This window comes from Elephantulus edwardii, unplaced genomic scaffold (assembly GCF_000299155.1).
Source record: "Elephantulus edwardii isolate Elephantulus edwardi_28Jun2011 unplaced genomic scaffold, EleEdw1.0 scaffold00008, whole genome shotgun sequence".
NCBI lineage: Eukaryota > Metazoa > Chordata > Mammalia > Macroscelidea > Macroscelididae > Elephantulus > Elephantulus edwardii.
The window spans coordinates 13488475-13514817 of record NW_006399758.1 but is presented as its reverse complement, the minus strand read 5'-3'; the positions used below and the strand labels follow the sequence as shown (position 1 = coordinate 13514817).

At 36.3% G+C, this 26343-nt stretch overlaps 1 protein-coding gene across 1 annotated transcript in view; it reads left to right on the top strand.

Annotated features, from left to right (window-relative positions):
- NCOA2 (nuclear receptor coactivator 2) overlaps positions 1-26343 on the top strand; it is a 348889-nt gene that overhangs the window by 111674 nt on the left and 210872 nt on the right. Inside the window, exon 2 of the mRNA XM_006880449.1 lies at positions 9070-9126. The gene's annotated coding sequence lies outside the window, so the exon portion shown is untranslated. The remainder of the gene's footprint in view (positions 1-9069; positions 9127-26343) is intronic.

Genomic DNA, 26343 nt, shown 5'->3' with positions numbered 1-26343 from the left:
ATCCTCCTTGGTCATTGTCCAACTCTCTGATGCATAACAGGTGATTGCGAAGACCATGGCCTGTATCAGACGCACCTTAGTCTCCAGAGAGACACCACGGCTCTTCAGCACTTTGGAGAGGTCCCTAACAGCAGACTTTCCCATGGCAGTGTGCCTTTTAATTTCCTGCCTGCTGGTGCCAAGACTGTTGACTATGGAGGGAAAATAATTTTGTGTCATGGCGTCTATGAAAGGAAGGCTGTATGATGCATGATGCTAGATTCCTCTTCTGTACTGGAGGTTTTTAGTTTCATTAAAATCTAGAAAATGAAAGCATGATTGCCAACCATATAGAAACAGTGCTACCAAAACCAATGAAACTTACGTTACTATCATTATGTGATACTGTTTAGTTCTAATGAAACTGCTGCTTACAGTATACTGAGCCTGGTATGTATTACAGTGTGAAGCTATTTAAAATTTCTTCCATCATTTCCTTCACTTGAACCTTTGTGGTTGAAAGAGACTGTTGAATCTGTTACCACTCATAGTGCCAGATTGAAATGGTTAGAGGGCAATTGGTGAACATTTGAGGGCAGTTGGTGAATTGCTGGTTTTGTTCCCTTGTCCTTATTGTGAAGGGTGGGGGGGGGTAATAGGTGTGTGTTAGTGTCTTCTTGATGTCAGACCCCTTTTTCTGGGAAGGGAGGAAGAAATAGGTGAAACAGAAGTGCACAAGAGTTCAACCTGACAGATTGAGAATTAAAAACGTGGAAAGGAAGAGTGGAGACCTTGGGACAAAGCTGAATTTAAATGATAGTTCTTTCTTCATCTAAATTTATAAATTAAACTTGGAATTTGAGATCAAGTGACTTAGATTTTTACTTTGTTTTTCTTCATTTACCATATAGAACTGGTAGGTGTACCTTATCTATGAGAAATAATATATATAGATTTTCTAATAGTAACTTTGTTGTTGTGTACCATCAAGCTGGAGCTGGCTCATAGCAAACCTTCCAGCAGATTTGCTGATCATTCTCCAACAGGGCAGTTGATGGACTGGCAATTTGACTCCTCAGCCCTTATACCTGGTATTTAATAAAAGTACCTGATTTGTCACTCTGTGTCGAAAGGTTGTTGGAAGATATGACTTCAGATGTTTTCTGTTCCCTTAGATGGTCCATCCATAAATTTTAGATTGACACTAAATTACAAGTCCTTCTTATACCATTTTGTGTTTCTGTGTTGGTTAGGCTTTAGCAGAGTTTCAAACCTATTCATTTCCACTTAGGATATATTAAAGCAGGGTTCGACATTTTAGCAAACTTCAAGGAGATTCTATTAGAATTCTGTAAGAATCACCAGAGTATTTTAGTAAAAGAGTATTTTCTAAGGTGGAAATAGAAATTCTCAGTAGGTTCTAAGGCAGAAGGAACTATGTTGAAGTTCTGGTATTTTAGGATACTTGTTCCAGAATTAAATTCTGTTACTATAAGTAGTAGAAGTACTGTTATTAGTAGATGCTGCCGCTGAGTTACAAATGAGATCAGTTCCTACAAAATTGTAAACTTTAATTTACTCTTAAAAAGCCTTGGTGACCCAGAATGTAACATGTTGAGCTGCTAACTAGAAGGTTGTTGGTTCAAATTTACCAGCTGGTAACATACAGATTACTAGGTAAAACACAAATATGGCCATGCCCACATTGTGTGATCCAACACAGACTGAAGCTCCAAGAGGAAATGAACTTGGAAACGATTCAGATTTACATTTAAGCCAGCAGATAGTTTCCATTTTTCTGAGAACGTTTCTCTTTATGGATGTTAGGTACTATCTCATTGTGGTTTTTAATTGCATTTCTCTGATTACTAGTGTTGTATACTTTCATGTTCTGATTGACTATTTTTATATCTTCCTTGGAGAAATGTCTAATCAAGTCTTAACCAGTTTTTAAATTGGATGGCTTGTCTTTTTATTGGAATGAAGGTAGGAGTTTTTTCTTTATATATAAGGCTTTAAAAAAAATTGTTTTCTTTTTCTTTATAAATCTTTACCAGTTATATGACTCCCAAATATTTTCTCCCATTCTATTCCTTATCCTCACTTTTTTAAAGTACTCCTTTTTATATGCTGAGATTCTCATTTTATGACTAAGAATGACTTACAGTAGTAAGGGAGAAAAACCTAAGGATGTGGTGATTTTCTGAGATTATGAGAATCAAGGGTCTGTTCCTGAGTGCATATTCTTCATCGGTGATGGTATTTGAAGAGTGTCGATTTAATGTCACTAAGGAAGATAGATATTTCTTCATGGACTATTTTAAAAGTTAACAGATAATATATGAGAATTCTTTATTAGTATTTTGTGGTATAAAATTTACTCCAATGACTTATTTTTATTTCAAGGAAAATATTCAAGGAAAAAATGATCTGTATTAGTTATGAAAAAAACCAGTTAAAATCCTGGTGATGATTATATCGCTGGAGAACTGGTTACTTATCAGTTACTTATTCTAGTCTTGATGAGGAATTATTTCTGAGCCTTTTACTTCTTTCTACTGAAAATGAAATAATTTTTCCCCAATTTATTTTCCTTCCTTTTTCCTGTAATTCTGTCAAAGAATATTGTATCTTTTTGTTGTTGTTGTTGTTGATTAGCTGTCCAAATCTGGAACAGATACCCTAAAAAAATAAGACCCAACCACCTAGGGGCTTTAGCAGTTGTTCTGGTTTGACACACTACTGAAAATTTATTTTATTCTTTTAATAAGGTACTCTGGTGATTCTTAAAATTCTTACAGAAGAATCACCTGGAGGTTTGTGAACTCTATAACACAAAAATTCCCTTATTGTGTGAATTTTTTGGATACCCTAATTAAAGCCCCTAGAATTTTGCAGGAATGTTCTTTAAAAATCTCTGGTCCAGCAGCATGCTGTCTTCTTAAGCACAGATGGATAAGACTTTCTCTTAATCTTCCAAGAGCTCATAGTCTGGTCTGGTGGGGATAATTATTTTTAGCATAAAGTAATAATGGCCATCATAATTTGGACCTGATATGTTCAAATTTTACTTTCTTATTCACTTGTTTTACTTTTGTAGTATTCTTGACACATATATTTGCGTTTTATTTACTATATAGAAACATTTGTGTGGATTACAAGAAGTTATGGTTTACATTAAGAAGAACAGGAATTTTTATTTTCTTGGGGTATATTCCAAGCAATGGAATAGCTGGGCCATATGGATTTTCTATGTTCAGCTTTTTGAGGAAGCACCAAACTGCCTTCTAGAGTGTTGTACCATTTTATAATCTCACCAAAAACATATAAGTTCCTCTCTCTGACTATATCCTCTCCAACATTTAATTTCCTGCTGTCTTGTTAAATTTTGCCACTACTACTGGAATGAGATGATATCTCATTGTGGTTTGGATTTGCATTTCTCTTATTGCCAGTGATTTTGAGCATCTCTTCCTATATCTTTTGGCCGTTGAATATCTTCCTCTGTGAAAATTCAGATTTCTGTGTCTTTTGCCCGCTTTGTAATTGGGTTATCAATCTTTCTCGTGGAGGCCAAACCTGTGCACTAATGTTCATAGCAGCTTTATTCACCATCTCAAGAACATGGAAAAGCCCAGATGTCCAACCACAAACGAATGGATTGAGAAGTTATGGTACATTCCTACAATGGAATACAACATAGCACACAGGGGCTACCTTGGGAGGGACTGGAGAGCATTATGCTGCCATTATTATAGAAGGAGTTTGAGAATCCAAAGGGGTGGGAACACAGAGGTGCCTGTTGTTGTTATGTGCCATTGAGTCGCCTGTGACTCAAAGCCACCCTCTATATAACAGCCCTAAATCCTACTCTGTCCTATGCCAATCTTAGTGTCTCTGACAAACCTACCCCCATTACCCCAGTCACTGAATCAATCCATCTCGTTGAGGGTTTTCCTCTCCTACGCTGTCTTGTCCCTCCTCTCCAAAGACTGGTCCCTCCTTGCAACATGTCTAAAGTATGTCAGACGAAGCTTCAAAATCCTTGCCTCCAAGGATCAGCCTGGTTTATCCCTCTCTAGGACAAACATGTTCATTCTCTTAGTGTCCATGGTATATTCAGTACTCTTATCCAAAACCACAGCTCAAAGGCATCAATTCTCCATCTGTCATTCCTAGTCGTTGTCCAGCTTTCCAATGCATAGCAAGTCATTGCAAAGACTGTGGCGATTTCATGGCATATAACAACATAGGTTGTGCATAAGCACAATTAAATATTCTGAAATTCTTGTTCTTTTTTATTTTATACTGATTTATTTGCAGTGTTTGAATACATTGTTGCATCCTTTCTTCTTACCTATTCAGGCTTTACGCTGATCAGATTGTGAAGTTGGCCTCTATGAAGAGGAATGTGGCATTAAGATCTGAGGAAGACTCATCAACAACCTGCATTATTTAAATGTAACAGCCTTGTTTGCTGAAAGTGAGGAGGACTTAAAATACTTGCTAAAGGAGATAAAAATTGGGCTTCAGTGTAGATTGCATTTCAACATCAAAAAAGCAAAAATCCTCAGTAGGCCAGCAGACCACAGCATGATAGATAAATGATTAATGACTTTTTCTTCTTACTTGGATCTAAAATCAATACCCTTGGTACTAGTGGTCAAGAAATCAAAAGATGTATTGCATTGGGCAAATCTTCTGTGAAGGACCTTTCCCAAAGTATTGCAGAACAGTGATGCCAATATAAATACTAAGGTAGATCTGATTTAGGACATGGTCTTTGCATTTACCTGCTAGTTTGACAGTGAATAAGGATGACAGAAGGAGAATCAACGTTTTAGAGCTGTGATGTTGGGGAAGAGGTCTGAATATACTATAAACTGCCAAAAGAACAAACATAGGACTTGGAAGTACAACCAGCATGCTCCAAAGATACTGTCGGGGGCGGTGGGGTGGGGGGGCAGTTCTTGGCAAAAGACATCATGCTTAGAAAGGTGGAGGGTCAACTAATGAAAGGAAGACTCAACAAGGTGAATTGACATGGTGACCATTCCAATATCCATGTTATGAAGATGGCACAGCAAGTACAGGGTTCAGATTTGTTGCTGTTGTTCATAGGGTCACTGTGAGTCATAGTCAAGCCTAACAAGAACACTACAACCACAAATATTATAAACAAATGACTTTTAAGTACAGAAATTTATTTTCTCTCTTCTCAAAGTCTGATATAGGCCATGGTCTTTACTGTCACTTGTTATGCATCAGAGAGTTTCACAGTGACTGAGGACGATAGGAGAATTGATGCCTTTGAGCTGTGGTGCTGGAGAAGAGTATTGAGAGTATCATGGACTGCTAGGAAAGCAAACAGATTCATCCTGGAAAGGGTTAAACCGGGTGGCTCCTTGGAGGCAAGGATTCTGAGGCTCTGTCTAACATACTTTGGACATATTGTAAGGAGAGACTGGTCTTTGGAGAGGGACATCACGCTTGATAGGGTGGAGAGACAGCGCAGGAGGGGAAGGCCCTCTTTGAGGTGGACTGATTCAGTGGCTGGGGTAATCGGAATGGGTGTGTCAGAGACAGTGCTATTGGCACAGGACAGAGCGGAGTTTAGGGCTATTGTACATAGGGTCTCTATGAGTCGCAAGTGACAGCACATGACAACAACATCTCAAAGTCTGGAAACCAGATAGAGCACCGCCTATAAGGAAAGGGATAATTCATTGGAATTATCTCCTCTTAGATACTACAGTACTTGTCTTTACTGGGTTTACTTCTAGCTCTTAGATAATTTCTTCCCATTTTCCTTGACCTGTTGCTCTTGTGGTTTTCAATATGGAGGAGGCACTCAGTTGAGCAGACTCTCCGCTCTTTTTTTCTTTATATATTCTCTATATGAATCATAGGAGTTCTATGAAATGTTATTTTTAGGTTATAGTTGTTATTGTTAAATGTTGACTTTGACTCAGAACAACCCCATAAACAACAATGGATCTGAACCATGCACTATCTTGTGCCAGCCTCATCATCTTTAGGCACCAACAGTCAAGACACCATAAGATGCATTACATCAGGAAAATCTACAGTCACAAACCTTTCCAACATACTAAAAAGCAAAATGATTGAAAAATGTCACTTTATAGATTAAAGGGCAATGAAAGAATTTTTCATTTACTTTTCAGGGAGAAGAATGTACTGGGGAGAGGGATAGGCAGGGAGAAAAATGCAACAATGAATGAATGGAAATCCAAAGTCTCTAAATTTTCATTAAATTTAAAGTTAAAAAAAAAAGACTAGCGGGAACTTGATCTAAGTAATGATCTTTTAAATTACTTTGCTATGTATCTGAGAGTTGGACAGTGATAAGGATGACAGAAAATTAAATTGCCCTACAGTTGTGGTATTGGAAAAAAGTACTGAATATCCATGGACTGTTAGAAGAACAAATAAATAGGACTTGCAGAAAGTACGACAGAGGGGCTCCTTGTCAGCAAGGATGGTGAAGCCTCATCTCACATTCTTTGAACATGTTGTTAGGAGGGACCAGCCCTTCGAAAAAGACACCATGATTGAAAAGGTCATTAAAAAAATATGGACTGATAAAGTAACTGAATGGTCTCAGGTATTTCAGAGATGGTGAAGATTTTTAAAAGTAGTGATGCCAAGGGGAGCTCTGGTGGCCTATTGGCAAGGACCTGCAACTACAATCCCAGAGTCGCACGGTTCGAATCCACCAGATGCTGTGCCGGAGAAGGAGGGACAATCTCCTCCTGTACCAGTCAGATCTGATTTGATGGTACACTCACACAAAAATTTAAAAAAAAAAAAAGTAGTGATGCCAAATTTCGTATTGTTAGTTCTCTTGCAAATTTGAGCTGTGTATGTTTAACTACTGCTGGAGATTAATTTTTTTTTTTTTTTGTGCGTCTGATCTAAAATACGAGTCTTGGGAGAGTTAGTACATTGCTCTATTTACTTCACTATATGGCTATGAATAGTAGACAAGAGATGCCACTGAAAAGAATGACCTTACTGAGATGTGTGCACTTTATTTGTACATTAGTTTTTACTGTTACCACACTTGTCACTTATATGTGTGACCGTGTATCTTAACTGTAGTTTAGAAATTTTTTTCACACTTTGGGCTATTGGGACTTAGGTGTTTTGTGGTTTTTTGTGTGTTTTAAGGGTTTTTTTTAAGTACAGCATGGATAAAAAATGCTAAATTACAAACCTGAATCTCTACTTGTATACCTTATGGTTAATTGTATTAGCTGAGCATTTTGTTAAATTGAGTTAAAATAACAAAAGAACATTCTAAGTTTTACATTTATTTTATTGCCAGTTTGAGTAAACTAATGATTTCTTTGGCTAAATTGACTAATAGACAAACTTAATAGTTAGAATAATTAGAAGGCCAACTAATTAATCTTTATACATAAGTTATAAGGGCTAAACATTTAAGCAGGTGACTTTTGCCATGACTACTGACCCTTTTGAAACAGAGTTTGGGAAATCAAAATTACTTTTTGAATAGTTTCATTAGTGGAGAGTCATTAATGGTGTTCAGCAGAGATTTAGTCCTTTAAAAAAAGAAAATACCAGCTTGCCTGAAGTATATATAGAAGTTAATTAATTTGTAAATTCTTCTCTGTGGCCTAGATGCTTATTTTTAGCACCGTCAACTCAGTAATTGGAGAAGGATTTTACCTTGCTTGTCCAGTATACATCTTTCATAGTATTAAAACATTGCAACTTAACAGTACTTAGATTATAAAGTTATTTTATTGAATTAAAAGTAATATGAAAGGTATGGCTTGGTTCCCATTTGATGGTACACAACAAGAAGTAGACCTTTTTAGGTTGGCCTTGTTTTTGGTGTCTTCTTGTTGATGATCTGTTGGTAAAATGAGCACACAGTCACAATCAGAGCTCCCACAACAAGCCTTGTGTGTAAAAAGCACACATGGACTCTACATTTGAGTAGGCCTGAAACTCTTCCTCTCCAGCTGTGGTGCTGGAGAGTAGTATTGACTATATCATGGACTGCTAGGAAAATAAACAAGTTTGACATAGAGAGTGTAAAACCGGGCTGCTCCTTGGAGGCAAGGACTCTGAAGTATCATCTGACATACTTTAGATATGTTGCAAGGAGGGATCAGTCCTTGGAGAGGGACCTCATGCTTGGGAGGGTGGAGGGACAGTGCAAGAGAGGAAGAAGTTTGATGAGATGAATTGTCTCAGTCGCTGGGGAAATGGGAATAAGTGTGTCAGAGACAGTGAGGTTGGCTCAAGCACCTTGATGGGACATATAGACAACACTGTCAAGTCAGAATCGACTTAGAGCTGATCCTTCAGGTGATTTTCAGGGAAGATTGCTTATCTTTTTCCTGAGGAGCAACTGAATTTGAACCACAAACCTTTGGGATGGGAAGTACAGGTCCTTACCATTAGACCATCAGAGTGCTTTCATAGATATTTAAGACCTCAAAACCCATATGGAACAGTTCTTTTCCATGATAGAGGGCCAGTATCAGTTGAAATCATCACAGGTAGTGGGTTTGATTTTATTTTTGTTGGTTGGTTTTGTTAATTATTCTGAAGTGTAAAAGAGTCTTAAAAGAGTTAATAATGTTTTAAATTTTAGAAGGCATCCAAGTGTAAATTATTACTGACTGGTACCACTTGACAGAAAAATAAAATCTGATTTAGATGTTAAAACATTTTTTAAAACCAATTAAATTCAGTAGTTTTTAATGGTACCCCCCCAAAAGTTCTCAGTACTGTTACTAGTAGCAACCAGCTAATTTTCCCAGAACTTATAACACACATGGTAAAAATTAAGACCAAAAAATATCATAAGCACATTTTCTCTGAAGATAGATGGCCTAGTGTCAGTGGCGCAGTCCTGCGTAGCACAGACAGCCAACATGTAATTAAGTTGCTGGCACTCAGCAACATCAGTTGTACAATCATGTAATTAATACAGAAGATTGTAAATATTTGTCTTACACATATACTCTTAGAAGTCCAACAGCATCTTACAACTTTTATTCATGCGTTTTTCTTTCTTTTTTTAAATTGCAGATTTCTCTTGGATTTGGCTACAGAGTTCTAAATCTTCTGCACTGTGTACAGACACGGGTGAGTTAATTTGAACCCCTTGTACTGGGATATTTGAATTTCAAAGTAAAATCTCATTGTAAAAGTGAGGGTTTTTTTTTTTTTTTAAAGTGAGGTTTTAGAGTGTAGTCTATGTATAATTTAGCAAATTTTATTTCAAAACACAGTATAATGACCATCAGTTGTCATTGTGTGTATTTGAAGTATGCATAGGCAATAAAATGTTTCACATTATTTTAAATACGTGAGTATATTTTATGAGTTGAATTGTTACTATAATGAATCTGGTTACAGGCTGAATAAAGTTTCATTTCTTCTTATATGTAAAATATTTAACTAGTAGTGGTAAATTTTATCTCCTACCAAATTTAAGTAAAAGTATTAAAAAGAAAAGTTACTTTAAAATTTGGAGGCAAATCTCAGACTAATTGGAGTAATTGTCATAAAATACAAGCAGATTTTTCTCTCCAGTCTGAAATGGCTTCTGAGTCACTGTTTACCACCTAACTCTGATTTATTTTTATTATAATATTTATTACCATATGATATAGTCTTATTTGTTTTTAATCTCACCTACTAGAGTGCAACAGCATTCTTGGGTCATAGAATGGTGCTTAATTGTACTAAATGGTCAGTGCTAATTATTGAATAATCAATATTAAGAAAACACTAGCAGTCATGGAATCCTGTACCTATAAATTCAAATTTCTGTATTTCTGTATATGTAGTTCTAGGTATATATTGTGTACCAAAAAATAGATAATCTCTTAAATGTGATAAAAAGACCACTTTGTTGAATATTTTATAAATTCATGTATACTTAGTGAGGGTGGAATTCAGAAGAAGTTTCTTATGTTCAGGTAAGAAAAATCATGAGCCAGATCTCACCGCTTTTTGTCTCCTTGCCTGTTTGGTGTTCTTTTTCTAGAAAGTAAAATATATCTGTCAGTTGTTCAGTTTTAGTCTTTGAAAACCAAATAAGTTAAATTATTCCTAATTGACTTTCTATTTCTTGTTTGAGGAAATGTTGGGGCTCTTTGCTTGTCCTACGTATTGTTGCTTGAACTCATCACCAAAGCTGTAGGGGTTATTTGAAGGTTGCCTTCTTGTTCCATTTGTTCATAGGCATTTTCCTTGAATATTCCATAAATTGGTTGCTGATTTTAGGCACTTATCTCTTGGCGTTTGTTTGACTTACTATCTTTAGGAATTCTCTTCTGCTACTGTAATGCTTCACCTATAAAAACAGATACTGACCATTAGGTTGTTTTAAGTTACATTCTAGAGTTATACAACCATTTCTCATTCAGATCTAATTACAATTCAAGCTTGAATTTCAGTGATAATACTAATCACAGCAATTACTATCTTTCTCTTGTGCCAGGCATAATGAGAGGACTTTTTACTTATCTTCAAAAACAACAGATAAAAAAATTGAAGCTCGGCTAGATTAAGTGAATTTTCCAAGGTCATATCAATTAATTGGCAGATTACCACTGAAAAAACCTTGTTCTTAACTACTGAGCATTGTTTTATACTTAAATGCCCTTGTTGTTTGGTGCAGTATGATTTACAGGTGTCCTGTGAAGAACAGATCTGACCCTATTATATACTGTGCCATCTTCACAATTTCAAACACACTCATTGCAACTCATTCAAACACATGGTTGAGGGTCTTCTCCCCGCATCCTTCCACCTTTCCAAGCATGATATCCCTCTCTAAGGAATAGCCTCTCCTAGCACCATGCCCAAAGTATGGGAGATAAAGCTTTGTCATCTGTCTCCAATGAGCACTTTGACTTTGCCTTCTCCAAGACATATCGGTTTGATCTTTTGGTTGTCCATGGGATATTGAATACTCTGCTCCAACAACACAGTTAAAGGCACCAAATTTTCTTTTGTCAGCCTCATCCATTGTCCAGCCCTTAGCAGCATAGCACGTGATTAAAAAGACCATGGTCTAATCAGGTGAACCATAGTCCTCAAAGTAACAGCATTGCTCCTCAATAATTTCGTGAGATCCTAGACTACAGACTTCCCTAGTGTAGTATAACTCCTGATCTCCCAGTTGCTAGTACTACCTGTATTGGTTGTGGATCCAGGTAAGGTGAAGTCATTGAAAGTCATCTCTAGAACTTTTGGTCCAGTGTTGTCTTCTTGATGTTGAGATGCAATCCATTTTGAAGGTTGTAGTGTTTGATCTTCTGCAGCAAGCATTTCTAATTCTCCTCACTTTCAGCATGCGAGTTTGTGTCATCTGCATACCGAAGGTTATTGATGAGTCTTCCTCAAATCCTGATGCCAATTCTCTTTAGAGAATAAAGCTTCTTGAATAATTTGCTCTGCATATAAATTGAGTAGGTATGGAAAAAAGATAAAACCCTGATAAACATGCCTTTCTTGATTTTAAACCATGTAGAACCTTGCTCTGTCTGCACAACAGCCTCTTGGTCGAGATATAGGTTTTGCATGAATGAGTACAATAGGTGTTCTGGGATTTCCATTCTTCTCAATATTAGTCATAATTTCTTAAGATCTACAGTCAAATGCCATTGTATCGCAATAAAGCATAGACATTCTTCGGATTTTCTTTGCTTTCAGCCAGGGTCTATGTAACATCAGTGATAGCTTTGGTGTCATGACTTCTTCTAAATCTGGCTTGTACTTTTTTTGATAGTTCTCTGCTTGTGTACTGTTCTAGCCATTATTTTGATCATCAGCCGTATTTTGCTTGCATGTTAGATTAATGTTTGATTATTTTCACTTTCTGTTTGATTTCCTGGTTTAGAAATGGGAACAAATATGGATCTTTTCCACTCTGTCACCTTCCCACTAAATTTTATAGCATAAAATCAGTTGATGAGCTTGTGTAGAACTGAATCTGTCATTTAAAACATGTCAGTTGGTATTGCATCGATTCTTGCTTTTTACCATTGCCTTCTGTGCAGCTTCAGTTTTTTCCTTCCTTACCATTCATTGGCTCTTGATCATATGGTACTTCGTGAAATATTTTAGTGTTGGCCAATTGTTTTTGATACAGTAATTCGAAGTATTTTTTGCATCTTCTTTTGATGCTTTCTGTATCATTCAAAATTTTGCCCATTGTAGCTTTTAAGTACTGTAACTCAGGGCTTGCATTTGAATTTGTGTTTCAGTTCTTTCAGCTTGAGAAATGATAAGCAAGTTCTTCCCTTTTGTTTAAGAACTCTTACTCTTTGTTCATGCTGTGTCTTCTCCAGGTGTCCTTGAAATCTCCTGTTCAGCTCTTTTGCTTCAGCATCTCTTCCCATTGTTTTGGCTTCTCGATGCTCTAGTGCAGTTTTCGGGGTCTGTTCTGACATCCATTTTGAGGTTCCCCCCCCCCTTTTTCTTTGTAATGATCTTTTGCTCTCTTTGTGGATGATATCCTTGATGTTAGGACCTTTTGCTCTCTTCATGGATGATATCCTTGATGTTATCACACATTTTGTTTGATCTTCAGTCATTGGTGTTCAATGTTTCAAACATATTCTTAAAATTATTTTTAAATTCAGGTGGGATATACCCAAGGTCATATTTTAGTTCTCATGGACTTGTTTAATTTTCTTCAACTTCTTTGAACTTGCACATGAATAATTAATGGTCTGTTCCACAGTCAGCACCTTGCGTGGGTTTGGCTCTTGATAATGAGCTTTTTCAATGATTCTTTCCCCAGATAAAGTCAGTCTGATTCCTGTGAGGTCCATGTTTAAAAAACATCCTTTTTTTTTCCTTTTAAAAAGGTGTTTGTAATGAATAAATCATTATATATACAAAATTGGATCATTTTTGGCCTCATTATTGTTCCCAAGTCTGTATTTTCTGACTACTCTTTCTTCTTCATTGTATCAGTTTTTTTTTATCCCATCACCAGTTATCATTGCTACATCTTGATTGCATGTCAATTTTGGATTATAAAATTTGATGAAAATCTTTAATTTCCTCCTCTTTGGCTTTAGCTTTTGGTGTATATATTGGAATAACAGTTGAATTAACAGATCTTTCTTGTATGCGTATAGATAATATCCTGTCAGTCCCAATATAATTACTGAAATATGTATTATACTGGACATTATGCTTAAGTATAATTACTTCAGGATAGAAATTGTCTTTTTGGTTACTACTTTGATACCATTCGTACTCTGTTTTTCATTCCCAGCGTCATATTCCATTTGTCTGATTCAAAAGTCACCAAAGCCAGTCCATCTCTTTTCACTGATGCCTAGAATGTTAATGGTTCATACAGTCTATTTCAAATTTCATGGCTTCTGGTTTTCCTATTTCCATCATTATATACTTACTCAAAAAAATATTTACAAAATTCAAATACATTGTTTTCTTAACTTGTAATTTCAGTTTCAGAATATCAGACATAATGACACATTTCAGATTCTGTAGTGACTACTTAAAAAATTTAAAGTTCCACTCTGGGACTTCTGTACTTATTTTTGGGAGGGTGACACAAGGGGGAAGTCTTTTGGAATGATTTTCATGATAAATAAGGTATGTTATGAATCAGCATTCTTCCCCCTGGTGGTAGTAGAAATTACAGCTTTGTGATTTGTTGTTGAATGAGTCACTTTTTTCTACAAAGAATAAGTTGATGAAATGAGTGAGTGTAAAATTACTTAAAATACCTGTCTTGTAAAATGTGATAATTTATATTTTGATGGAAAATTTTTTAGTTACTTAAGAATTAAAATGTATACAGCTTTGAAATAGCAGAATTGTTTAAGATAGAAGTATATGTTCTCTTAGTTTTTGTTAGTGCTGAGTAAGAAATGTTTTAATAAAAATATAAACTTTAAATGTATATTGTGGGGGAAATTTCTTGACGACACTTTTTGATATGTTAACGTGACTAATTTTATTTCCTTGTACTTTCCAAAAAGAATTCTATGTATTGGAAGAAATTTAAATTACAGATTTTTTAGTATGAGAAAGGAAATGCTGTAGTTTAAATTAAAAAGACAACATTTATTTAACTGACTGAACTGTGCTTTTTAATCTGTAGTGAAATCGCTATTTCCATTCCAGCCTTAAATTTTAAGTATATTAAAAACTGAGCCATTAAAATGTCTTTGTAACTGTTAGTCAAAACAAGAGCAAGAATTAGTTAAATCTGCTTGACACTATTAGACTTGAAGTGCATTTTTCCATCACTATAAGGGGCTCTGGTCACCTAGTTGCTAGAAGCTGTGTGACAATCCCTAAGGCACACAGTTTGAGGCAACCAGTAGCTCCGTGGGAGAAGGATGGGCAATATCCTGTGAGATTAACTGCCTCTGAAAACCCACTGGAGGGTCTGCTATGGGTAAACAACGATATAATAATTTACACTCATTTTAGGTTTAAATACGCTTTAGATGTGTTCAGTGCTGTTGAGTCCAGTATGACTGCTAGTGACCCTATGAACAACAGATCTGAACCCTGTCCTATCCTGTGCCATCCTTATAATTTCTAAGATACTTAAGCCCATTGCCGCAGTCACTATCTTAATCCATCTCATTGAGGATCTTCCTCTCTTTTGCTGATCCTATACCTTTCCATGATGTCTTTTTCCAAGGAATAGCCTGTCGCGGCATCATGCCCAAAATACATGAGACAAAATTTCACCATTCTTACCTCCAAGGAACACACTGCACCTCCTTTTTCCAAAACATTTCTGAATTTTATTTTTTTTTTACAGTCAATGGTGGACTTCTGTGGTCTCCTTCAACCCCACATCAAGTCGTCTTTTCTCATTCTTATTCATTGTCCAGCTCTCTGATGCATAGCAAGTGATTGAAAAGACCATGGCGTGTATAAGGGGCACCTTACTCTTCATATTGACATCATTGCTTCTCAGTAGTTTGGAGAGAGCCCTGATATTGCACTTGTCCAGCATAACAAATCTCCTTACTGCTGGTACCAAGGTGTTGAGATAAAAGATAAAATCATTGATAGGCAAAATCATATTGGAAAAAAGGTTAAAACTATCAGTCTAATAGTGAGGGTTTTTGTCTTCTTGATGTTGAGATGTAAGCCATATTAAAGTCTTTGATCCTCTGTAAAGTTTCTAGTCCTCACTTTATCAGCAGTCCCGGTTGTGCCATCTGCGTAGGGCAGGTTCCTGATGAGCTCCTCTAACCTGGATACTAATTCCTCTTCATAGAGTCCAGCTTCACAAATTATTTGTTCAGCATAAAGATTGAATAGACATGGTGAAAGTATAAACTCCTGACATACACCTTTCCTGATTTTAAATTATGTAGTGTTCCCTTGCTTTGTTCAGACAACAGTTTCTTGGTCTAGGTATAAATTTCACATGACCACAATTAAGTATTCAGAGCTTTCAATTTTTTAAAATTTTTTTTTAATGTTAGTCATAGTTTATGATCTACACAGTTATCTGACTGGGATACCTTTGCATAGGAAATAAAGCACAGACATTTTTCTGGTACACTCTGCTTTGAGCAAGAATCCATCTGGGAGAGCTCTGGTGGCCTAGTGGCAAGAAGCTGCACTGCAATTGCAGAGGTGCATGGTTCAAATCCACCAGATGTTCTGCTGAAGAAGGAGGGACAATCTCCTCCTATACCAGTCAGATCTCATTTGACAGTACACACACACACACACACACAAATAATAAAAAATTAAAAAAATTTAAAAAAGATTCCATCTGACATGAGCAGTAATATCACTGGTACCATGACCTCTTCTAAACCCAGCTTGAATTTATTACATTTTACTGTCATTATACTATCCTTGCCATTTTGGAATAACCTTCAAGGATATTTTGCTTGTATATTAATGCTATTCTTTGATATTTTGCACATGATGTTGGATCACTTTTCTTGAGAATGGGAATAGCAGAGATTTCAATTGGCCAGACAGCCATTCTCCAAATTTCTTGGCATAGTGTTTCCAGGATTGTTTCTGTTAGTTGAAGCATGTCAGTTGCTATCCCATTGATTCCTGGGGCGGTTTTTTTGCCAATCACCATCAATACAGCTTGACCTTCTTCCTTTATTACCATTTACTCTTCTTGTTCGTATGGTACTTAAGTTTTTCAGTGCCAGCCACTTCTTTTCAGAGCTGTGATTCTGTGTATTTCTTTTATCTTCTTTTGGTGATTCCTGTATCATTCAAGAAGTTGTTACAAAAACAAAGGAAGAAAAAACCCCAAATTTTTAGACGAGACTCTGAAAATTGCATCAAGAAGCCAAAATAAAGGGGGTAGATGCCGAAATGAAAGAAGTTAGCTGAAGATTTCAAAGGGCTGTTCAAGAACACAATGAAGAAATTGTGCAAAAAGCTGGAGTTGGAGAAGGAAAAAAGGGAGAACACCCTCAGCATTTCTGATGTTGGAAGAATTGAAAAACTTTGAGTGCAATACTGAGAGATGATGTGAGCAAATTATTGAATGGTCTGGAAAGCATCAAAAAGAATATGCTTTAGGTATATTAGTTCCTTTTTGCTCTGCTGTAAAATTTGGGATAAGAGGAAAGAATGAAGTGTTGTTGTTCTTGTTACGTGCTGTCTAGTCTCTTGCAACTCATAGTGACCCTCTGTACAACACCTCTGAAGCCTACCCTATCCTGAGCCAGTCTCAATGACTCCATCACCAACCCCCATTACCCCAGTTTTTGTGTCAGTCCATCTTATCCAGGGTCTTCCTCTCCTGCACTGTTCCTCAGCTCTTCTAAGTATTCTGTCCTTCTCCAAGTACCAGACTCTCCTGGCCATATGCTCTATATTCTGGGTAAAGACAAACTTTTAAATGTTAACATATGGAAAGAAAATTTTCCATTTTATGATAATGTATAATGTAGTTGTGTAACAGACGTCCTTATTTGTTGTAGTCATTTTGTGCTGTATGATGAGAACGGATGCATACTCTAAAATCTGTATTTAAACACATCAAACATAAATAATATATGCTTAGATATGACATGATTAAAAGTACATTTTACGCAATTTTTATTTTTAATCCCCTCTTTATTTACAGATGTGAAAGAATGTATGGTTATATGTTTGATTAAAGTGAAAATGTGTTTCATGAAGACAGACAGCTTAACATGAGCAGTAGTTGGAGGAGTTGAGCATTATTCAGTGGAAGCCAATATTAATCTAGCTTAAATTTTATAATGTTTTATTATACTTCTTTTACCTTAGGCAAAATTTAGCCTCATTTAGTTGTTATTTTTAGTAATTTTTTTAAATATTCCCCTCACTTGTCAGTGTGGTAAGCATTTTGATCTGGAAAATAAAACATTTTATGATATTTGACAGACGGTTGTCATTCATTAAACTAGTCTAGTTATAATCCCTAAATGGGTAGGATCCTCTGTTGAACTCAGAACAAAGTGGATATATTATTATGTTGAAGTATTTTGAAGATGAAACCAAGTTTCTCCTTGGAAGCTAGGATTTTGAAACTGTCTCACATACTTTGGGCATGTGGCCAGGAGAGACTAGTCCTTGGAGAAAGACATCATGCTCAGAAGGGTGGAAGGAGAGCGCAGGAGAGGAAGACCCCAAATGAGATGGACTGGAGCAATGGGGGTTGATTTGTCAGTCAGTGAGACTGGCTCAGGACAGGGAATGGTTCAGAGCTGCTGTACTGTGGGTCGCAGGTGACTCAATAGCAAACAACGACGACATGTGTTACCTACTTGTTTAAACAAGAGTAAATGGAACAAGGGGCACAGAGCCATGAGCATCTTTCTGAAAGGGCCAGAGGGACAAAAATAACACAGCTACTCAGTGCCCCAGAACAGAGATGAGATAAAGAGCCTGTAGCCCAGCTCCATGGTGCCTTGCACCCCAATCAGCAGCAATGGTTGTTGACGCGGAGATTCACAGTTACAGTACCAACAATGGGATTTATTAGGGAAGTGAGTGGAAGAGGCAAAGAATATCACCCAATGCAAACCCAGGTTTTGCCAAACATTTTCAAGGAACAATTCCTCATTTAATCCAGGCTCTGGTTTAAGTTCAGTAGTCAGATCCAAATCATCCAGCATGGTGGGCCCCAGAGTAGTTATAAGTCAGTTCCTTCTTCAAGCATTAGGCAAGAATAGCCAGACCTTTAACTGTGGCCAGAACAAATGTAAGAAGCGTCAGGTCACACACCTTCCCTCCATTTCTCCACAGCAGTACCACAGTCTTTCCAGCACCAGGGTCTTGCTTCCACAAGCCTTTCTTGCCTCAAGTCTTGTTTGCGTGGGACGCACTCTTTCTCTTATCCTGGTACCGCAGATGTTGGTGATTTGCAGGGCCACGTGACTGCAATTAAGGTAGCTGTAGATCAGAGAGACCTAATTGTAATGGCTTTAAAAAAAAAAAAAGAGCCAACTTTTAGGTTACTACCACACTAACCCAGATAAAAGCTATTTATTTATAAGACTAGTTTTAAAAGCATTTTTGGGGGGGCTGTTATTTGCATCTTTCTTTCCTGTGTATACATTACTAAAACAATGTTTTCATTCATTTTTTTCTTATGAAGTGAGATTTTACTCAGCACTTTAAATTGCCTTTTCTCCTCTTTCCTTCCTTTACCATCATCCTGTGATTCTCTCCTTCCAGACTTTTCTTTGAGAAATAATTATTAATTCTCTTGAGCCTACAGTAGGCTCCATGTGCTGAAATTACCAGCAATTATTGAGCTAGAAGTTATATGAGTGCAAATTTAATACCCCTTTCCTTGTTTTATATAGATTTTTACATATTATATGTCATAAGTGAGTGGTTTTAATCTGTGGCCCTCAGGCCTGGTTTTAATTGGTTTTGGTTAAACATTCTTCTAAGTGATACAGCACTGGTCTGTCCACTGGTCTGTACAGTGATAACTCATGGCTGCTGTGAAGCTGAACACTGTGACACTGATGTGTCTAATGTGATAATGGCTACCCATGGTGGCCAGTGTTTGGTGGAGCTCCCTGATTAAAGCTTGGAAGCAGGAGTGGCATCCGCTTCTGTAATAGCTTGCCTCCAGAAACTCTATGAACTTTGAGAAATGATTTAAGTTATACAAGCATTCAGGTCTTTCATTCACAGGGTCGCTATGAGTCGTCTATGACTTAACAGCACTTAAAAACAACAACATGTTAATATATATGATATTTCTATTTCCTTGACTTTTAGCTTTCTGAACATTTTAAAAAGAAATAAAGTATTCTAATTTAAGAGTTTTATCAGACATATGGTAGAAATATATCTTATCCTACTGAAGTATTATACCTGCTCACCGTAGTTAGTATTAAGGTAACAGCAACAGTAACCAAAAAGCTGGGGATCATCCGTTAGCATTTTCTTAATTCACAGTTAACAGTGCTTGCAGGAACTGCTCAGTGGTAGGCACAGAGATAATTGAGCAAACATGTTATGCTGTGTGAGGGTGAGACGGTCACATTGGACCCAGACATTCTTCCTGTGACCTCCATTTAAACAGAGAAACCCTTTTTAGGAAGCTCAGTATATTGCTCAGAAGTGTACCAGAAATGAGGGGGTGGGGGCAAAATGAACCTGATTTTTCTGACTAATCAGTACTCTGAATAACAAAATCTTCTAATTACAGTAATTCAAAAATATTTTTTTAATTTCACAAGGATATTTTTGGGAAGGTAATAGAGTTTCTCTTTAAAGTGATTTTACTGTAAGAATACTTTTTTTTTTTTTTTTGGTAAGAATACTTTTTAAAAAAAAAAAACCAACCTGGAAAGTTTCTACATGTGACTTCTTTTAGTATAGCTGTATTTTCTGGAAAGAATGAAAATAAAACGCATTACTAGACTTGTGTCTTGGCTAGATCAAAAGTTAACTAGTCTTAGAGGAGGTAGCATTGGGGTCAGAATTTGAGACTATTATAGTGGTCTTTTTAATTTTTTTATTGATCTTTGAATTTCCGTTCCAGATTGTATATTCTCATGTGGATGGTGGTAGAGTTGTCATTGAGAATGTCTATGATAAAAGTTGTGTTGGACATAAATTCTACTATTACAGTAACTTTAGAACTATTTTACATTTTATTTAGGTCCCTTGGTAGACGTTGCTACAATGCCTTTAACTTTCATTTAGAAAGGAAAGTGTTGGATCATCTGTTATTTTCTAGGTAGGTGATGAGTTTTGAGTCAGCTGACCTTGCTGTAATCCACAAACAGACAAAAACGGAAAACAAAATCTGCTGCTTCTTACCCTCTTCATTGCTTATTATTACAACTCAGAGCATATATGTAATTTCTATTACTTAAAATTTATGATGATAAAAGTTAAAGTAAGCATGAAATTTTCTTTCTTTTTTATTAGCTTAATTTTGATGTTTTTGTCTTAATTCTTTCGTAGTTAGATACAGATTTTCCCTCCCCTCCATTCTTTCTTCTGTTGCTGGCTTGAGACTCAGGGAAAACCAGAGAAGTTATTATGAACTTTGGTAATTGTGATTTTAACTTAATTCCATGTATTATTAGGTTGTCTAAACACCCTTAGCTCTTTCATGAATGATTCATGGGTATCTACAGTCATTGGAATTATATTTTTGGCTCAGTCATTGTTATACCTCTGCTTTATCCTCAGAAAAGGAATAGGGCGAGTTGAATAATAACTAAATGTCAGGTTAAACATACAGCTCCAGTGTATGCGGTGGAATTTCGGAAAGGCTCTTCAACACAATTCCCTGTAAAGGATTGCTTGTAATAAGAGCATGACTCTTGCTTGTCATTACTACTTTTTTAGAAAAGTAATATTAATTTTGGAATTTTTCTTTAAACCAGTAGCTTTGCCTCTTTGCATTGAAGTTATGTAAATTTCACAAACAGACTTTGTCCTCACTTCTAAATCTGGAAATTTGTTCTTTTTCAGTCTGATAGAGTTTCTTGCAGTTTGTTTGTGCTGCCTTAGAATGTGTGGTCATCTGGATAGGTAGCTGGGGTAGGATAATGGAACAAACTGGATAGCTAGCCTGGGACAAATGTCAGTGGAAGAATGAATCAATCAGGAAGCCTAGAAACAGTCTGCCCACATTGTACTGAGTAGATCCAAGCTCTATGTAAACTGTGAAAGATTATCTTTAAAACAAACAAATATGTCATAGTTCTTTGAGAATTTAAAGTAGAATAGAGAGAAAAGGACCAAAGATAGCAATTTATCTTACTTTCTTTCAATTCCTTGTAATGGGGGGAAAAAAGCTATTTGATATTTTATTTCTTTTTTGTGGCAGTTTTATTGTAAGCCAGAGCCAATGTTACATAGGCTGTAGAGAGTGGAAAGAGAAGATAATGTCCAACTAACATATTTTGAAAGCTATTAAGGCAACTATGTATGCATTTGTTGTTGTTGTGTACCTTTGAACTGGAACTAACTCAAAGCTGACCCTCAAGCTAGATTTCAATGGCTGTAAATCCCACGGGAGGAGATTGCCCTTCTTTTTCTCTCTGAGCATCTGGTGGATTCCAGCTGCAAGCCTTTGTTTTTGACAGTGTAATTCTGTAAAATTCCTTCAGTATCTCCTGGAGAAGTTAATTTCATGAATTTGTTACTGATCTCCAACTATAGAACCTGCCTTATTTTTTATTAACCCAGTAATATCTAGATTTTCTTTTTTTAAGGAAAATCTGGATGCTTTTGAGTCATTTAAGATTTTCATTTTATTCTTTATAAATGTTGCTACTTTAAAGAAAAATCATCAGTTACATTACTATGTCTTTGAACTTGTTCACTGATACATTTATATTGTATGCCAAAGTCAGGTTCAGACTTACGATGTATTTTTTTTTATATATATAAAATGTGAGCCTTTTGCAAAGCATTACTTGTTGTCCTTTGGATGTATTTTCATCTTTACATGTTTTAATGCCAAAACACATTACATGAAACCATAGCATGCTTACTATATTATGTCATTGTTAGAATCATCTCATTTCCTTCCTTATCTTTAAAGGAATAAAGGTGAAATACTTTGCTCCCCTTTCCCATCACACTGAAATGACATTAAAGGGCTCACATCAGAGTCACTTTGTCCCAGAACTAAAGGCAGCAGCAGTCCTCACAGACTTAGACTCCATGGTGGCCATCCTATGAAGCTCAGTGAGACTGCCACACAGAGACCTGACACTCACTTCTCCCTCGGTCCTTCCTCATTTTCTCCAAGAACCTCAAACTCATTGCCGTGAAGTGGAAACTAACTCATAGCTGACCCTCTGTTGAGGTTTTGGAAGGCTATAAACTGCACAGGAGTAGGTTGCCTGTAATTTTTCCTCTGAAGCAGCTGTTGGATTGCAACTGCCAGAGGGTCACTGTCTTTGAGTTAACATTGCAACTCACTATGGACTGTGACACTAGATCTAGCAAATGATAGATAATATTTTAATAAATTTTCCATTATTTGGTTATTATGATGTTTTTGCATCATTGTTCCCTTTAATTAAGTCATTATTTTTACCAAGATTATCTTGGTTAATATTTCTGATTCTTACAAAAATTTCAAGGACTGACTATAAAAATAGCAGAGCTGATTCTTTGTTAACATACCCAATGAGATTTTATGAGGAGTAAATAAATGTTATTTTGAAGGATAGGCACAGAAGAGATAAAACAAGTATTACTACTTTTGACAAGACTGTCTTCTTAGTCTTCACATGTCTTGTATTAAATTAAACTCTCGGTAAATCTTTACTTCAGAATATGAAGTATATTCTTGTTGTGTCTAAATTCTCTTTTGGAATTGGGGCTAAGCCATTATCATCAGAGCATTTACAGGGCCATAATGTATTTAGTGAAACTGAACTTTGTTTCTTGTAACTGATCTGTTTTTAATCCAGTCATGAAACAATGGCATAGGTGTTTTGTGCTTTTTATATTGATTAAGTGGAGAAAATTATTATGAGCTCAGAAAAGGAACGTTTTGATTAGCTGTTTCCATTGGATATTATGAAATAAGCCTTTATCAGAAGAAAGTGCTCCATTAACATAGATCAGGGATGTGAAAAGGCCTTCTTCATTACATTATCTTCACTATATACATTAACTTTTCAGTTAATGTTTTATTTTTGGTATTTATTTACCAAACATTTTTAACATTCCTCCTTCTATAAATGCATGTAAAAATTTTCTGCCTACACATGCCATTGAGTATATACATTTGCTTTAAGTGATACCACTGTGTTACTAGTCATTATGGAAGCACCAAATAGGTTGAAAGAGAAGGACAGAAATACAGATACTGATCTGCTTGCTTGAGTGTATTTGATGAAATGTATAATTATATTTGATGGAATGTCATTTTAGGTAGTCAATATTGTTTTCAATAGGGAGATAAGAATGTGAAACTAAGTATTATCATCACAGTTGCGGTTTCATTCGTAGTGCAAATGGAATATATAATTCTTGGAACTGAACATTATTTATAATAGTGAGCATACATATTTTCGTTATCCTGTGCCAGGTCTTTTTCTAAGAGTTTTCACGTTAATTCACGTAAACCTTTGAGGTGGCTGTTGCTATGACTTCATCTTAAAGATGGAGATACAAAGGCATGGAGAGATTAAAAGTCATACCTAAAGATATATACCTAACAACTAATTACCCATGTTCAGTTTGGCTGTGGAGTGTTTGTGCTATATCACTTACTGTGTTTTGTTTGTGAAAGTATGTTCTCTTAAAAACCAAAAAGAACAAAATGAACAAAACCAGAAAAAGTGATTTCAAAACAAAGTCATTTGTAGCTGACTTTCTAAGTAATCGTGAGGAGGTGACAAGGCGTAATTAGGATTGTGTGAGCTCTGCCATCCTGTCGCGTCCCCCCACGCCCCCCAGGTCTGCCAGTTCATTCATATCTGTATCAGTGTGGCTTTGGTTGTTTTGAAAAGCTTCTTTCAGGTAATTCTAATAACGACCTGACCACATCCTTATAAAGCACAGAGCTCATATTGTTGTAAATCAAAATGTAAAGACATTATAAGGAGGAAATTTCCTTTTCTTGCATCATTGTGGTCTGCTGGCCTTTAATATGCAGTTTGTTCTATCAAATGCTCTTGACTTTATATATTCAACAGCTCTGGAAATGCTCCTCCATTTTATAGATTAAAATACTGAGGCTAAGAAAAAGGAATGATCATACAGCTAGATAGCTTGTTTTGGAATTTGAGCCTAGAACTTTATATTCCTAAAATCCATTTTCTTTGTATTCTAGGACTTCCTCTGCAGATGGAAGTGAGGATAGTGAGTGAGGTTTTGTCTCACAAATCATTGTTGGTTTTGTTGTTTGCTGTGAAGTTAAGCATGAGTCATAGCCACCCATGAACAAAAGGCCTAGAGCCCTTCTACAATATCGACATTTATCAAAGTTCATAGAGTTTGTAGAGACATGTTATTTAGGAAGTGGGTGCCAGAAGGTACCAGTCTCTGGAGAAGTACATTGTGTTTGGTGACGAGTCAGCAAAAAGAGTAAACCCCTCAATGAGATGGGTTGCCTGCAACACTTGGCTCAAATGTGAGGATGATTTTCATTCTGCGGTACCTAAGGCCACTGTGAGTCAGATCATTGTCAAAGAAACCCAACCACAACAGAAAGTGCCGCTAAGAGGGGAGCGAAAAACTGCTGGCTTGCAGTCCTGTCAGACTTTGTCTGAGAGTTTGGGCTCATGATGTTAGCTACTGCATTCGAAATCTTAATCCTCCTAGATTATAAATTTATTTCCCTGCTAAGTAATAAGAAAGGATGTTTGTCCTTGGACATACACACGGAAAGCTGAATATTGATGTTTATTTACCACCGTCATTACCGTCAAGTCTATTCTAACATGGTGACTCCACAAGTTTCAGAGTAGAAATTCTCCATAGGATTTTCTGTGGCAGTATAACTTTGTAAGAAATCAAATTGTTGGCCTCCCCCCGTCCCCCATGGTTCCAGTGAGTGAATTGAACAACCAGTGTTTTGTTTAGTCGTCAGCTGCAAACCTTTTGCATTGCTTTAGGGCCTAATTTGTTTATATATATATATATATATATATATATATATATATATATATATATAATACACATTATGTCCTACATAATCTCTAATTGAAATACAAGTCTAGTTGAAGAAGTGTACAAAATGGTTAAGTGCAGGGATATAAAACTTATTTATAATGTTAGAATATTTTAAGTCTACATGCTTTTTTGTCACTTTTGAGCATATAGCATAGAAATAAGTAAATGTTCAGTTTTATTAAGCATCTGTAGTAGAATTTACCATAAGACCTCTTTATTCTTGAAGCCAAATTGAATCTATTAGTATTCTTCTTTAGATTGCATTTCCCTGCCTCCCTAATGTGTATCCTTTTCCCTCTCTCTTTTTTTATTTATTTTAATTTTATATTGGTTTGTATACAACATTAATATATAATGTTAAGTTTATATGCATTGTGTTTCAAACATTCCCGTTTACATTGTGCTTCATACTGTCATTCCCATTCATTGTATTTTCTAAAATTAATCACCATTGATCTCTTGACATGTATACTTGTGTGTGATTTTATTGTTGTTGTTATGTGCCATGGAGTTGCCTGTGACGCATAGTGACTTTATGTACAGCAGCTCTGAACCCTGCCCTGTCCTGAGCACTAACTCAGAAATACCTACCCCCATTTCCCAGTTACTGTATCAGTCCATCTCATCAGGAGTCTTCCTCTCCCATGCTATCCCGCCACCCTTCCAAGCATGATATCCTCCAAGGACCTGTGCATGAGACAGAGCTTCAAAATAGGATGCTGACAGCACTGGCACCATTGATGTCACAGAATTTTTTACTGTGATGGCATGAGAAATGAAAGACACAGACAGTGAAGACGAAATCCACAAGGCTTTCTGAGTCTTTAACAATGGCAGTGGTTACATCAGTCCAACAGTGCCACATTACTTTATGACAAACTTAGAAAAACTAACAGATGAAAAAGTAGGTGAAATGACCAGAGAAGCAGACTTCAGCGATGACAGACAAGTCAACTATGAAGTATTCATTCAGATGACTGCAAAATGAAGACCTACTTTCAAGTCATTTTTCACCCCCTCTAGAAGATTCAAATTGAATCTTTTACTTACCTCTTTAAAAAGAAAGAGGCGCTCTTTCCGCCATCTTTCCGTCCATCAACAATGCCGAGAAGAGAGGCAAGCACCAGGTTCTCATCAGGCCGCGCTCCAAAGTCATCGGGCGGTTCCTGACCGTGATGATGAAGCGTGGCTACATTGGCGAATTTGAGA